This window comes from Dermacentor andersoni, chromosome 7 (assembly GCF_023375885.2).
Source record: "Dermacentor andersoni chromosome 7, qqDerAnde1_hic_scaffold, whole genome shotgun sequence".
Classification (NCBI taxonomy): domain Eukaryota; kingdom Metazoa; phylum Arthropoda; class Arachnida; order Ixodida; family Ixodidae; genus Dermacentor; species Dermacentor andersoni.
This window is the reverse complement of record NC_092820.1, coordinates 118,343,314-118,355,870: the sequence shown is the minus strand read 5'-3', so window position 1 is coordinate 118,355,870 and position 12,557 is coordinate 118,343,314. Positions and strand designations below refer to the sequence as shown.

General features: G+C 44.4%; 1 protein-coding gene across 1 annotated transcript in view; it reads right to left on the bottom strand.

Annotated features, from left to right (window-relative positions):
• The window catches only part of LOC126533936 (maltase A2-like), an 86,524-nt gene extending 80,150 nt beyond the window's left edge, over window positions 1-6,374 (bottom strand). The window contains exon 1 of the mRNA XM_050181156.3: window positions 4,811-6,374. The gene's annotated coding sequence lies outside the window, so the exon portion shown is untranslated. The remainder of the gene's footprint in view (window positions 1-4,810) is intronic.
• Between the last annotated feature and the right edge of the window lie 6,183 nt (window positions 6,375-12,557).

Genomic DNA, 12,557 nt, shown 5'->3' with positions numbered 1-12,557 from the left:
ACATCATAACTCCTTACACTTCGCGGTCGAGCGTCAGATTATCACTCTGGTTTCGTTCGCCACAGCCGGCTGACTGGATTCCTGGAATGGCAGACCCGGCAGTGTTCAATTTATAGTTTTCGAGGGAACTTCGGGTCAAGGAAGTAGAAATCTTACATTAGGTGCATCTGAACGGCAAAAAATCAGGTAAGAACCAAGAAAAAGAAATGCTACTCGACATTTTCGCAATGAATATAATGTTTTTCTACTCGTGAACTGCTAAAAACCCAATGTGTTTGAAGCAACATGTAATTCCGCCGATATATATATTCCCAATCAACCTGGTGTCAAATACAGCGACGGAATTCTTAAAAACCCTATTTTTGGCACTTAAGGCAGGCCTCTGCCGCTCCAGAAATAGAGTGGCAGAGGCCTACACGCATCGGGATAAGGCGAATGCGCATTTGGAAAATTTCAGGGCAATCTGTATTGCTCAGCGGCAGAAAGTAAATAAATTCGGTAGATCCACTCGCGGGCAACTTTCCGTGGCTATGAAGAGAAAGCCGCGGGTGCAAAGCGTTGCACAGGTGAGAGCGCTTCTGAAAAGAGTCCTGAGTTTCCATTCACGTTAGTTAAACAGGACAAAACACACCACTGAATGAAAAAAGGTTTACGTATTTTGCGGCTTTCGCTTCCGCGTCTGGGCAAACGCGAAACCATCGCACGTGGAAGCTGCTTCTTTTCAGCATCTGTTCGGAGCAACGAAAACCACTGTCAAACCGAGGAGGACTACTTGGCTTGGTGACACGTGTGCAGAAGCTCCCTCCCCCTAGGCTTTCCCTTCATTGCCACACAAAGTTGTTCGAGATTATAGCATTGCTCATAATCACGTTCTGAAAACAGATAAATTGGTTATGTCAAATACTTTCTTGAAAAACATTATGATTGTAACAAGAAGCCTTACACCATAGCCTATAAAAATCTTAAAGCAGGAATACTGGCTTAATATTACAAATAGTTTATGTACTATACGACTGTTGCTTTCCTGACACTGGCATGGAATAGATTTAACGAGTCCTCTTTTGGTTAGGTCACGCTGGCGCTTCTGCTTAGATACTAAATACAACTCGTCTCATGAAAAAGCATTTCACTGATAGTGAGGGCACCTTGTTTCCTTTTCACTTACTTTTCTCTTTACCACTACGTTGTTGTTACATTTTAAACTCGTAGTAGATTAACATAGCTTTTCTCATCATTAATTGCGCTTACTTTCTCGTTGCAACTGCAGGCGATTTCAGATACTTGTGCCTGTCACAGGTACTAATTTCATGTGTGGGAAATGGATCTCAGTGTTCCTTTACATAAACTTTATTTTAAGTGCATATGCTTGACTGCATCAGGCCGAGTACGTTTCAGATGTCATCATGGTGTTAGGTCACAGGTGTTAGGCTTACACAGTGCTTTCTGCCGTCGTACGGTTTTCAATGGTAAGAGCCTTCTGGCGCCACAAAAAAATATATTTTACGATCAAAGTAAACTGATAACAAGCTGAGAACGTTTTTCTAAAAATTAAAAGTGTTGCTCACAATTTTAATACAGCCTGGTACGCTTATTTGGATATGTTATATGATTTATATATTCAGAGTCATTAATTAAAAATTGCTTCTTATGAACACAGCGATAACAAGGCGCTGTGGGAATGTACGCGATTATGTGAAACCAGTGTGTTTTCTAGAATATTTTAAAGATGTTATAAGCTGTGGTCGTAGTTTAGTGCAGAGCGTGGCTGGTTGTATTCTGGTGTACATTTTTTTCCAATTAGATTAATTACAAAACAAAGTCTTCATACTTGGATTACATATATATTTCAGAATCAGTATCCCACATTTCCGATAGCGACGCATGCACCCTACATACCCTAAGATAAGCAACAGCAGCACGTACTATTACAAAAGCAAAATGATATTTCTTGCCGGCCGTCCCGTTCATCGTGAATGATGGATGTATGAGTAGATGGATGAATTTTTGCCGCACCCTTTTGAAACTGTGTGCTAGCTGGGGCCACCAAGTACGTTATTTTAAGCTTTTTGGTGCTTCTACGCCGACGAAATGCCGGGTTCTTGCGAAGCAACATTAGGCTTGATGCATTTATACCATGAATTGCTGACCTTTTCATTTTGTTTGCCTACGCTTACGCCATCAATCTTCCAGGAGCCCCTATTCGCCTCCGCCGGTTTCAGATCATCTGCACCCTGCCGCACAACGGCGGTTATTTTTTGTAAAGCAGACTTTTCTGTTAGGACGCACTGCTGTGCAACAAAGCTATTTTTTGAATTTCTGGTAACGTTTCATTGATTTGTGATTATACAATTTACGTTTGCTTTTGAGAACATTGTTTTTTCGGGATTGACTGCCATGCTTGTTCATGTGTAACATTTGCACTAAATTCCAACACACGTTGTTAACCGAATTCATGTAGTAACCTTGCGCTGCTGAAAAGTGAGCGACATACGTATTCAAGCAAATGGCTGGCAGGCGATGTCATGAAGTGGCACCGAAATACAGCAATGCTTCGATCTGTCGTTAGAAATGACAATGTCCAATTACCACGACTATCATAAACATGAGTCGTAGGTTCATCGCGACAGGAGACTTCATCACCGAACCACGCGAGTTCTTACCAGTTGGGCTCAAAAATATGCGCTGCATGAGCACAGATGTTGAGACCAGCGACGCACAAAGCTCTGGCTTGTTGATGCAATAAGAATTATTGGGCCATATCAATCGGACATTTTCTATACATATAAGCATCGGCAAATATATATATTCTTGTATCATCACAATGACATTAGTTTTATTAGTACCTATACAAGTTGTATGTGCACTTTTTATCAATTGCGTCAACTTTTCATTCTACTTGAAAGCCCCACGTCCGGAGTTGCCTTTATGACATCGTATCCGAATAAAGTTCAGTTTTCGGGCATCCCTCTATCAAAACAAGAAATCAATGACACCGAAAGTATTATTCAAGCAGTCTCTTTTTCTTTCTTCTTGTTTCCCCTATCACAAGTTGTGTAAACGATAACAATCTTTTGCTATGTGAGAAGAACGCACGTGTACACTTATTCATGATGTCTGATAGCTGAAGATACTAAATTTTTGTGTGATATTCGCAGTGTAATGCCGCATTTCGCCCTTCTTAGTAAAAAAAAGAAAGCACATCGCATTCACTACATTTCAAGGTGACCGGCATGAACATGGATGCCTGAAAAAGAGTGTTCAGCTGCAACCAATCTTCCTGTCCAGACGAAATCCTTTACTATTTAACGTGGGTCTAAAGCCCCAATCTGTGGATGTGTGCAGTGTAATGCGTGTTTGTATCACAAAGCAAAGGTTCTTCGCAAAAAGCGATATTGTAAATAATTTGCGATTGCTGCACTTAAAGAAAACTATCTTGATTTCTTTCTTGATGCATTTGTTTTGCCGAAAACATTATATTCTTGCCAGCTTTCTTTTTTCTTTTGTAATACCAGCCAAGAATATCTACCACGTATTTTGTTTGTCATGATTGTGTTTCCGAGAAAAAAGAAATAAAGAAGAAAGGCCCTTAGCTCTTTCAGAAGACGACTTCAACTTGGCAGCAACATACGGTCTTTCGTTTAGGGCAGCATTTTAGGGGTTTTCTTTTCCGCTTCCACTCTTGTGTGGTTCAGCTGTGGTACTCCGACGTCGAAACCAACAACCGTACTCTGTTTTCGTTTTTTTCCCGGACGCTGAAGCCATATGACCCAGCGAGCTCCTTTCAAACGTGAAAACGCCGCGCTAAGGGTTCCTTGTAGCTGATAACATTGTCTGTGCGTCAAGCTTTTCTTTTTTCTTTTTCGACATTGAAATTTCTCTTTGTTTAGCATTTTTTCCCGATTCTGATCATAAAATGAGAGAAAAAAGATGTATTAAGACGTATTACTGAATTTACAGGGAATTAAGGCTGGGTAACACTTATCACATATTAAAGTTTGAAGATAAGGTTGCCTCTAACAGAAGCACAGCTCTCCATGCAGCTCTCCATGCAGGGTCCTTGACTTAACATTTGTCGTTACGAACGTGGCCAAAGAGCCGTCACCGTTACGCGAAGTGAACGTTTGCGTGATAAGCTTCCCAGTTGACACTTCTTGTTACACTTCCCACAGTTCCTAAAGAAGCAAACGTTTTAATGTAGCATAGTACCCTCTAAAACGTTTTAAGAAACCATGTTCTTCAAATCACGCAACATTGTTGCAGTTCCAACGCGCTGGCGACTTATAAGACACCTAAATACTTCTACTGCGTGCAGAAAAAGGGGTAAATTATATCCTGACAGTGAATCGGATGACGTTTTTACGACGATGATTGGTATTTTGGTACTTTCAATATTTGGTCTGTCACAATAAATACTATGCCCAGTGATTGGTGTGCCTGCCTATTAAGATAAATATGATATTTTTATTCCCGTCAATATTCTTTATTATGTTCTTCTCAGTCGAAAATTTTCCTTTTGACATAATTGAGGTTTCGAAAATTTTCAAAAGGATGGTTTTCGTATTGTGATTGTGGACGTTTCCAGTAACGTTTAGCATACCTTGGACTAGTCAGGCGCTATTGACGAACCTTGTAGCTCGTATGTCACTTGAAAACGGTTCAAAACGGAAATGACTCCACAACTTGCATCAGAAAAATAACATTTTGTTGTTGCTTTTCCCAAACAACCGGAAAAGAAATTTACCAACACATATATACAGAATCACCCCTTTAGAACTGCTTTGTTTGAAGGCATGCGTTTACTTTTTCTTACCTTTGCAATTATGCTGTTGTAAAAACGACCTGGTTGTGACCTGATGAGCCAGTTCTGCGATGTCTCAATCCTCACGGTGAATGGCCAACCGGGACAATCCTTCTGTGTTGCGTATCGTTCCTTCAAGTGGGGGCACAGTGCACAATTCCTCTAGGAAGCGTCATCACCCTTAAAACGACGTCAGTCTTTTGCGAACCAGTGTGCGATATTGTCTTCGTTCGCACTAGTTCTAATTTGTCAGCAGAAGGAAATCCATTGGAATCTACTACAGTCTGCACAACACAGCAATTGCTCGCGAAAAATGAGGGCAACGTTCACCAAGAGTACTTAAAGCTGTTTAAAATCCGTTGCGTATTCCAGAACACCGGTTCTTCTATTTTAGAAGTGACTGCACCAGGCGGGTAAAATTGCAGAAGCAGTCGCTCTACGCAGTAACTCTCGACACAAACCACGCAGTTTCGATTACCGCTCACGCAATACCACCCCTATATAAAAAAAGGCTGGGCCTTGATTTCCTGGTCGATAGGGTGGTGCTTCACGGGGCACGAATTCCACCGAATCCAGACGGAAATGTATCCAGGGGGGTGGGGAACAACGTCACACTGCAGTACACGCACAAAAGTCAGCGCGTCTTAAAATCCTGTGGCGTGGATCATGCGGCACGAACAAAAGTGTCAACATCATCGAGTGATGACTTGTCCGGTTGATACAAGTCACCCGGAAGTGACAAAAACTTCAGTCGTTTAGGAAGCGAAACAGCAAAGAAGAAGCCAACACTTCACTCCGCAAAATCAATTTCTGGTTCACACGGGGTTTAATCGAGTTTGACGTCCCACGGTGCTGTCGCGAGGTATTTTCACTCAGACACACGCGTCTGCTTCGGGCGGAAAAAGAAAAGAAAGTCACTGCAATTAGGGATGCTCGGTTGGGCTTCCGAGAGCTGTCAGCGGTCACCTCTTCTCATCCACAAGCACAGCAAAGGCCGATTGAGACGCCGGTCTCCAACGCGTCAAACTGGCCAAGCCACCGACAAAACGGCGATTTAAAAGACGGCACACTCTTCGCTCAACGTCTCAGTCAGCGACACGCCAGACTGCAGAGAAGAGACAGAGCTCCGGGAAAGCTGGGGTAGCGAGAACAACAAAGACGACAGCAGGGGGGAATCGCTCGAACGGAGCTGGCGACACGGAGGCGGCGTCGGCGGCGTGGGTGGCGTCAAGACGTCGTCACTCGCCAACTCGGCGGCGACCGCTTCTCGGGCCGGAAATTTCCGCTTCAGGGAGAAAGGAAGAGCGTGGCGGAGCCGGGACGACCGAAAGAAGAAGAAGAAAAAAAGAAAGACGCCGAGAAAGTGTATATCGGCAAACAGAGACGATGCTGCCGCGACGCCTTTAAACGACGGAGGCGGCAGAGCAGACAAGCGGGAGCGCTCCGTCGGGCTGCCCGAAGGAGAAGCACCACCGCCGACAGCGGGGTGAGCGCGCGAGCGTGTGTGAACCGTGTGAATGGCTTCACCGCACTGCTCCCACTGAGCGGTCGTGGTGGAGGCAGCGCAAGGCAGCCTCTCCCGGCTCCAGGCGCTCGGTAAAGAGAGAGGAAAGAACGGGGCGAGAGAGAGAGAGAGAGATGAACGAAGGTAGCAGAAAGCGCGGTCAAGGGAGAGAATGTGAGAGAAAAGGGGAAGCAAAACAGGGAAGGGGTCGGCGCTGAGCGCTTCGCGCGCCCACCCGAAGATGGCGTTCGATGTTCCGCGCGGTCCGCCCACCGCCTGCGCAGTTCATCCTAGATTGCCGTTGTTCAGGTTTCCTTCCTCTATTATTTATTGTTTTTACAATTGCTTTCTTTTGTTTCGAAATCTTCGAATCCCCCCCCCCCTTTTTTTTCTTTTTGATACGGGTTATGCTTCCTAAGCACCCTCCCGCAGGTCGAGAGAGGAAAGCATCACTTAAAGCAGTTTCTAAAGAGCCGCCGCTTCTCGCGAACGTCGCGAAGCGTGTTCATGGAAGATTAGCTGCTTTTGAAGGATCGCTTGGGCGATTACCTTAAGGTAACCGTTGATGGCCTCTGGATTTCAAGTACGCTCGTTATGCAGATCTTTATTTTTCTTTAGCGATTTTCAGGAGAGGCGTCGTCGTGAGTGCTACACAACTAGGATATAAGTATAGAGGTGGTGGAAGGATACTTTTCTAAGCAATTATATTTAGGTGTTCCCTTTGTCGGAGACGGAGCGACTTTGCAGAACATGGAATGATTTATTTTATTTATTTACTTAGCTGTATCTTTAGAGGTGCATTAAGACCACTTGATGTGATTCAAAGTGAGATAAATGCCTGAGTACATTATGGATGCATATATTCAGGGTGTTTCAACTAATTTTAACCAGTGTTTGAAAATTTGCCCGTGCACTCTAAGACGACGTGACTAAATGCATGTTGCTCACTTTTGTATCTAGTGTGTCACGCTATTCTTTGTATTTTGCCTAGTTAGATAATTAACTCAAGAATAATTAACCAACTTATGAAGCAACAAAGTTAGGCAAAAAATTCCAATTAGTTGTATAGCGCTATGCAAAATGTCCAACTAGACAGTTTCTAACTTTATCTATGGAGTATTAGTGCTTTTCAGCTTACCGCGGATGCCCGTAGAAATAAAAAAATATACCACGTGACATACCCGCTTGCGCGCCGTGAAGCTAGCTGAAGCACCTTGTATGTATTGAAGGTTACACGTAACATACACTGCATAGCTGTGACGAGAGCTTACAATAAGGAGGCTACTTGCTTGAGCTTTAAAATAGTAATATGCTCCTATTGCTTTGTAAAATATCATTCGCCACTCACATTGATCAGGGGAAAAATAATAACTTCTATTCTCTACGCCGCTGAGTGGTCCTTCGCGTTTTGTGCTTTAAGTGACGTTTGCTTAAGGCTCTTTCCGCCCGTCGTGTAGCGGTAGAGTCGACGACGATGGCGGATTTAGCTGCCTGCCTCTTCGCTCGTGTGTCTGCGTTCTTCCGCTCCTTTACTTCGTCTCCAGCGTACTAGCGCTCATGGCCACGTTTCGCTACTGCCGAGGTTGTGGCCGCCGACGGTGCAGATGCTTCAGATTCCGTAGCAGTACGTACAGCCCGAGTACATTAATGCGACGCGCCAGCGTCATGAGCACGCGAGGCACACTTGTGTCGTGGCGTCGTGGCTTATGGGAATTTAGGTACCGTTTAGCTGCTACAGACGCCGCCGGTTTTTCCGCTCAGTGGTTCATTTGGCGATTTCGCTTCAACATAGACTAGACTGAGTGCACAGCACCAGTTTCAGTAATAACGAATTTGTTAAGTACACACTAAAGAGGAAGGTCATGTTAGGCTATGTAATTAAATTACAAAAGTAAAATATACAAACAGCCTCCCTGATAGCGCCAGGGTGATTGGTAAACGAGAAAAATGCACAAAAACAAATACCGGAGGCCACGCCACTTTGAAGTTTCCTTACGAGCTTCCGGTTATGTCATGCATTTTGGCACCGTCTAATAGGTATAAATTTGATCGGCAAACGCGGGCCACGGTGATACTCTCTCAGTGGTCTCTAAAGTAACTTAAAGGAGCATTTGGAGCGCGAGTACTCGAAGCTGCGTGCAGTCATGACGATGTACAGAAACGACAAGCATTGTTTGACACTTGTCTTTTGTTTCAGACGGCGAAATGCTCGATAAAAAAAATCTAAATTTAACGCCCCATTGCTCAGTCGTTCGCAGCTGCTCGTCCATGAAGGTCCTCTCCTTTATACTGCTTTTTATTCGTTTATTTGCATTTTTCCTTGAATATGAATTCCCGCTTGAGAGTCTCGCATTTTCTTCCGACTTGCTCGGGGAGAGTCTCCCTTTTCTTCAGTGATGATTCGTGCGCGGCTTTCCAGACTGGTCACTTAGCGAACAGCAGTGCTGAATGTTCTGACTCCAACTTCAAACAGAACAAATATCTACGAATGATATAGGGATATAGGAAGGTTTCTTTAAAAAAATAAAAGAAAGTGGCAAAGGAAATGAAGTGGCAAAAGTCCGATGAAACGGCGTGTGCATGAAAGGAATGGTAAGCTCTAAAACTCGCCAAGTTCCAGGATGCAAAAAGTGAATTGAAAAGATAGTTAGAAACACACTAGGGTCTGTGGCGAGGGTGAGGGAAAAGAGAGAGCGTGTCACTGACAAAAAAAGAAGTGATGCAACATCAGAAAAATGGTTTCACTGCGTCAAAACCAAGTACAGTTAAAGCTATTCGGGAGCCATCTGTGGACGTGGGCTCGCTGAAAAAAGGAAAATAACGACATAAAGGAAATAGGGCGAGACACAGAAATAGCCGCTCTCAGTGGAATAATGCAGTGCGCGTTCCTTTTGTTTGCTTTAGAAGCATTAGTCGCTCAGACGGACTTTCATCAAGGAATGCTGGGTCTTTCGAGCGGGAGTCGAAGTATGTTCCGTTCTTTTTTCATCCTTTGTATCACATATCTTCGAGTAATTCTTTTATTTTATTTTTTTTACTTATGACTGCTCTCATATTGTGGTATTTGCGTTGTTGTGAAATTTTTCTTTCCCGCTTCTTCCGACACTCGGTGTCCTCAAATGAACATTTTAATTCCAAATTTGCGAACGCCAGCTAGGACTGAGCTTATTCTATTGGCGCTGAAAAAAAAAAAGTGAGAACCAAAACTGTCTGTTTAGAGTCTTTATATCCGACGATGCGCATTTTCTGGTCGCCCTTTTCCTTGTGCGCACCGCAATGTCTTTGTGTTTTTCGCGGCCCCGTCACTATTGTTCGCTGTCGTTTCACCTTCCTATATTATAAATTTGTCTTACACTTCCTTGCACACCCAAAGCGCCATCTATTCGTTTTTGTGTGTGTGTGATGTGGTATTGTCGTGCGCCGTTTCTTGATGCCGCCGCTTTCATCCTAACGCGTTCTGCTCTCTTTCAACTTTGTCCTCTTCTTGAGAGCCACCGTTGCCCTCTTCCTGCGCCTCCTCTCTGTACGCACACGCTTCTCTCTCATTCACTCATGGCTGGCCTCCATTCTTTTGTCGTCACCTTCTCTTCTCACCGTCGCTTCTGTTTGCGCGGGTGGCGCCAGCGGTGATATAATTAACGATGGAGGATTGTCCGGCAGCACGCCTTCGCTTGGCGCCGCATTTTCCCGCAAGCGTTTGAGCCGCCGCCTCCACCGCGGCTTTGATATTGGCGAGAGCGGAGCTCGCTTATTCTCATCGAAAAAGCTCAAAAAATGCTCTTTCTTCTTTATCTCTGTACATCTCCCTTCATTTGCTTCATTTCTTTCTGTTTCTTGCTTCTTTCATTCCCTATTTCTTTCCTAGTATCTTCTCAATATGTTTATTTTTGCGCGTACATAATCTATGTGTTCCTGGCTATCCTTCCTTGATTTCTTTCCATTCTCTACCTTCATTTGCACTTTTTTTCATTACGAACCCGTATTGCTGTTTTCGTACGCATTAGAACAGTCTGTGGGCATTGTTCTTTATTCCCGCTTCTTTTCTCTCTGCTGGTGCGTGTTGTCGCATCCCTCTGAATATTGCGGACGAAGCCGGCGTGATGCGCAAATGAAAGTATTCCGGGGTGATGAAATCATCAAAAGATATTTACGAAAGAAGCGCCGATGCGGCGCGAAAAAGATTGATCGTTTTGTGCCTCTCAGTCAGCGTATAACACTCGTGGAGCGAGGTGTCTGGTACTGACAGCGAGAAGCAATCTGTCCGTGTCAATTCAGAAGAGCAAGCGACACTAGGAGCCGGCATCACGTTGTATAAAAAGTGGAACGCTTGCTACCGAGATAGAGTTTATTTTCCTTTTGTGCTGTCTTCATGATGTGACCATTAGCTCGCGCATTTCAGGGCATTCCCTTCGCTCCAGAATATTAGCGTCTTCGACATGCGCTCCGTGTAAGCTGTTTCTAAGCGTAAGATGCCTTTTAATCTTTTCGCTGACGCCGGTAATTATAAATGTATATCACGTCAGTACTTATCATGAATGATTTACGTTAATTACCTTGGGCTTATAAACAATCTTTTTTTTTTTTTTCATTCGGGTGAGGCGCAGTATCCTAAGGAAATCATCTACCGAGCCCGCCCGTAATAAGCAGATGAAGTGCTTTTCACGTTGCCTTTTCTACCTCCGTTATTCTCTTCTGCCTCCCAGCATACTTTCTTCGGATTCTGACTTTTCGCCTTGAATCGCCCGAGCATGCTTCAAATTATTTTTTTTTAAACCGCAGCTCTTACGTGCCCCTTCCTGCGGCGAACATTTGCGTTGTCGCTCGTAACTAAGCAAATGAGCACGGCGAAGGATGAAAGCGAATGTGGAGCGCATCGGGAGATGAAAGACGGCGATAGCGAAGAGAGCGCGAGCAGGAAAGCGGAGGAGGTGGGTGGAGCGGAACAATGAGGCGGAACGCGGAGGAGCAGAGTATGGCGAAGCATGAGGAGAAAAGTGTATTGCCGCGCAAGATGGGGCTTGTAGCGATGATAGCGCCAGTGTAGCGTCCGTCGTCTGTAGGGAAACAAAGCGCTGCATGAGTGAAGGTCTGTCTGCGGCGGCGACTGTGAATTTCGCCCGCGCGTCACCCACGCGTTGCCTCTCTTGATCTCGCGATTGGCGAGGCAGTCGTGGCCCATTTTGCTCCGTTCGCAGCGTGCCGCAGGAGACATATTATTCGCGCCAGCCAATATACCGCGAAATGACAATACGTATGCAAAGTACCAGCGAGAACAATACGCCTTGAACCATATATTAACACCTGCGGACCTGTTGATACTACTAGTTCTTCTTCTTTGGAGCTGCTGCTTCTTCACGACCTTCGCCCGCTGATACTCTGGTGTCACTGCGTATGGAGCGGCGCTCAAATTTCGCATCACGGAGTATCGTAATCGTCAGTGATTTTCTCTGTATCTATCATTCTATCAGGCGAGCAGTTCTAGTAGAAATATGCTCCTTCAAGAAGCGAAGTGAGGCCAAGACAGAAGTTGCCACGCGCACTTTTTTATTGTAATCTTCTAACAAAGCAATCGCGCTACTCCTATCACTCTTGCGTAACGTGCCAGTGTATATCTTTTTTTCTACTGCAAAAGTTTTTGGGAAGTTCAAGCCTTTTCTGTAACAAATATAGGGCTACTATCTTGCAGTTACCGTGGACCGATTCTGAGTACACTGCGTATAAACATGTGTGTCGATCCTGAAGATAGTGTAGTGTAAAAATGTTGACCGATTCCAAAGAGGGTGTAGTCTTAAATTGTGAGCCGATTCCACAGATCGTAGGGATTGCACCTCTGGGACCCCTCGTTATGTGCTATTAGGTATGTGCTTCAGATAACACTGGGCAAAAGCCACTGTGAAAGTACAATTTTTCATTGAACCTCTTTGACACCAACTTAGGTCACTGGACATCACAACAATGACCAAATGCACTCGTTATGAACCAATAACCTTTCTCTGTAGAACAGTTCTATGATCCGCACAGACCACTTTCTACTAAAGCATGCATGCTTCTCATTACGTAGATGCCAATATTGTATGTGTGCGTCAGCAGCGTTTTGCAGCTTCTGGAGGAGGTTGCTCAAGTAAAGTTATTTTTTTGTTTTCTCATAAAACAATTAGTATTTTCTTATACCAGTTTTCGCTTCCTCTCTACACACCACAACTTCCAGATGACAGGAACTTTCTTCCAACCACTGGTAGCTAACCTCCGCAAAAA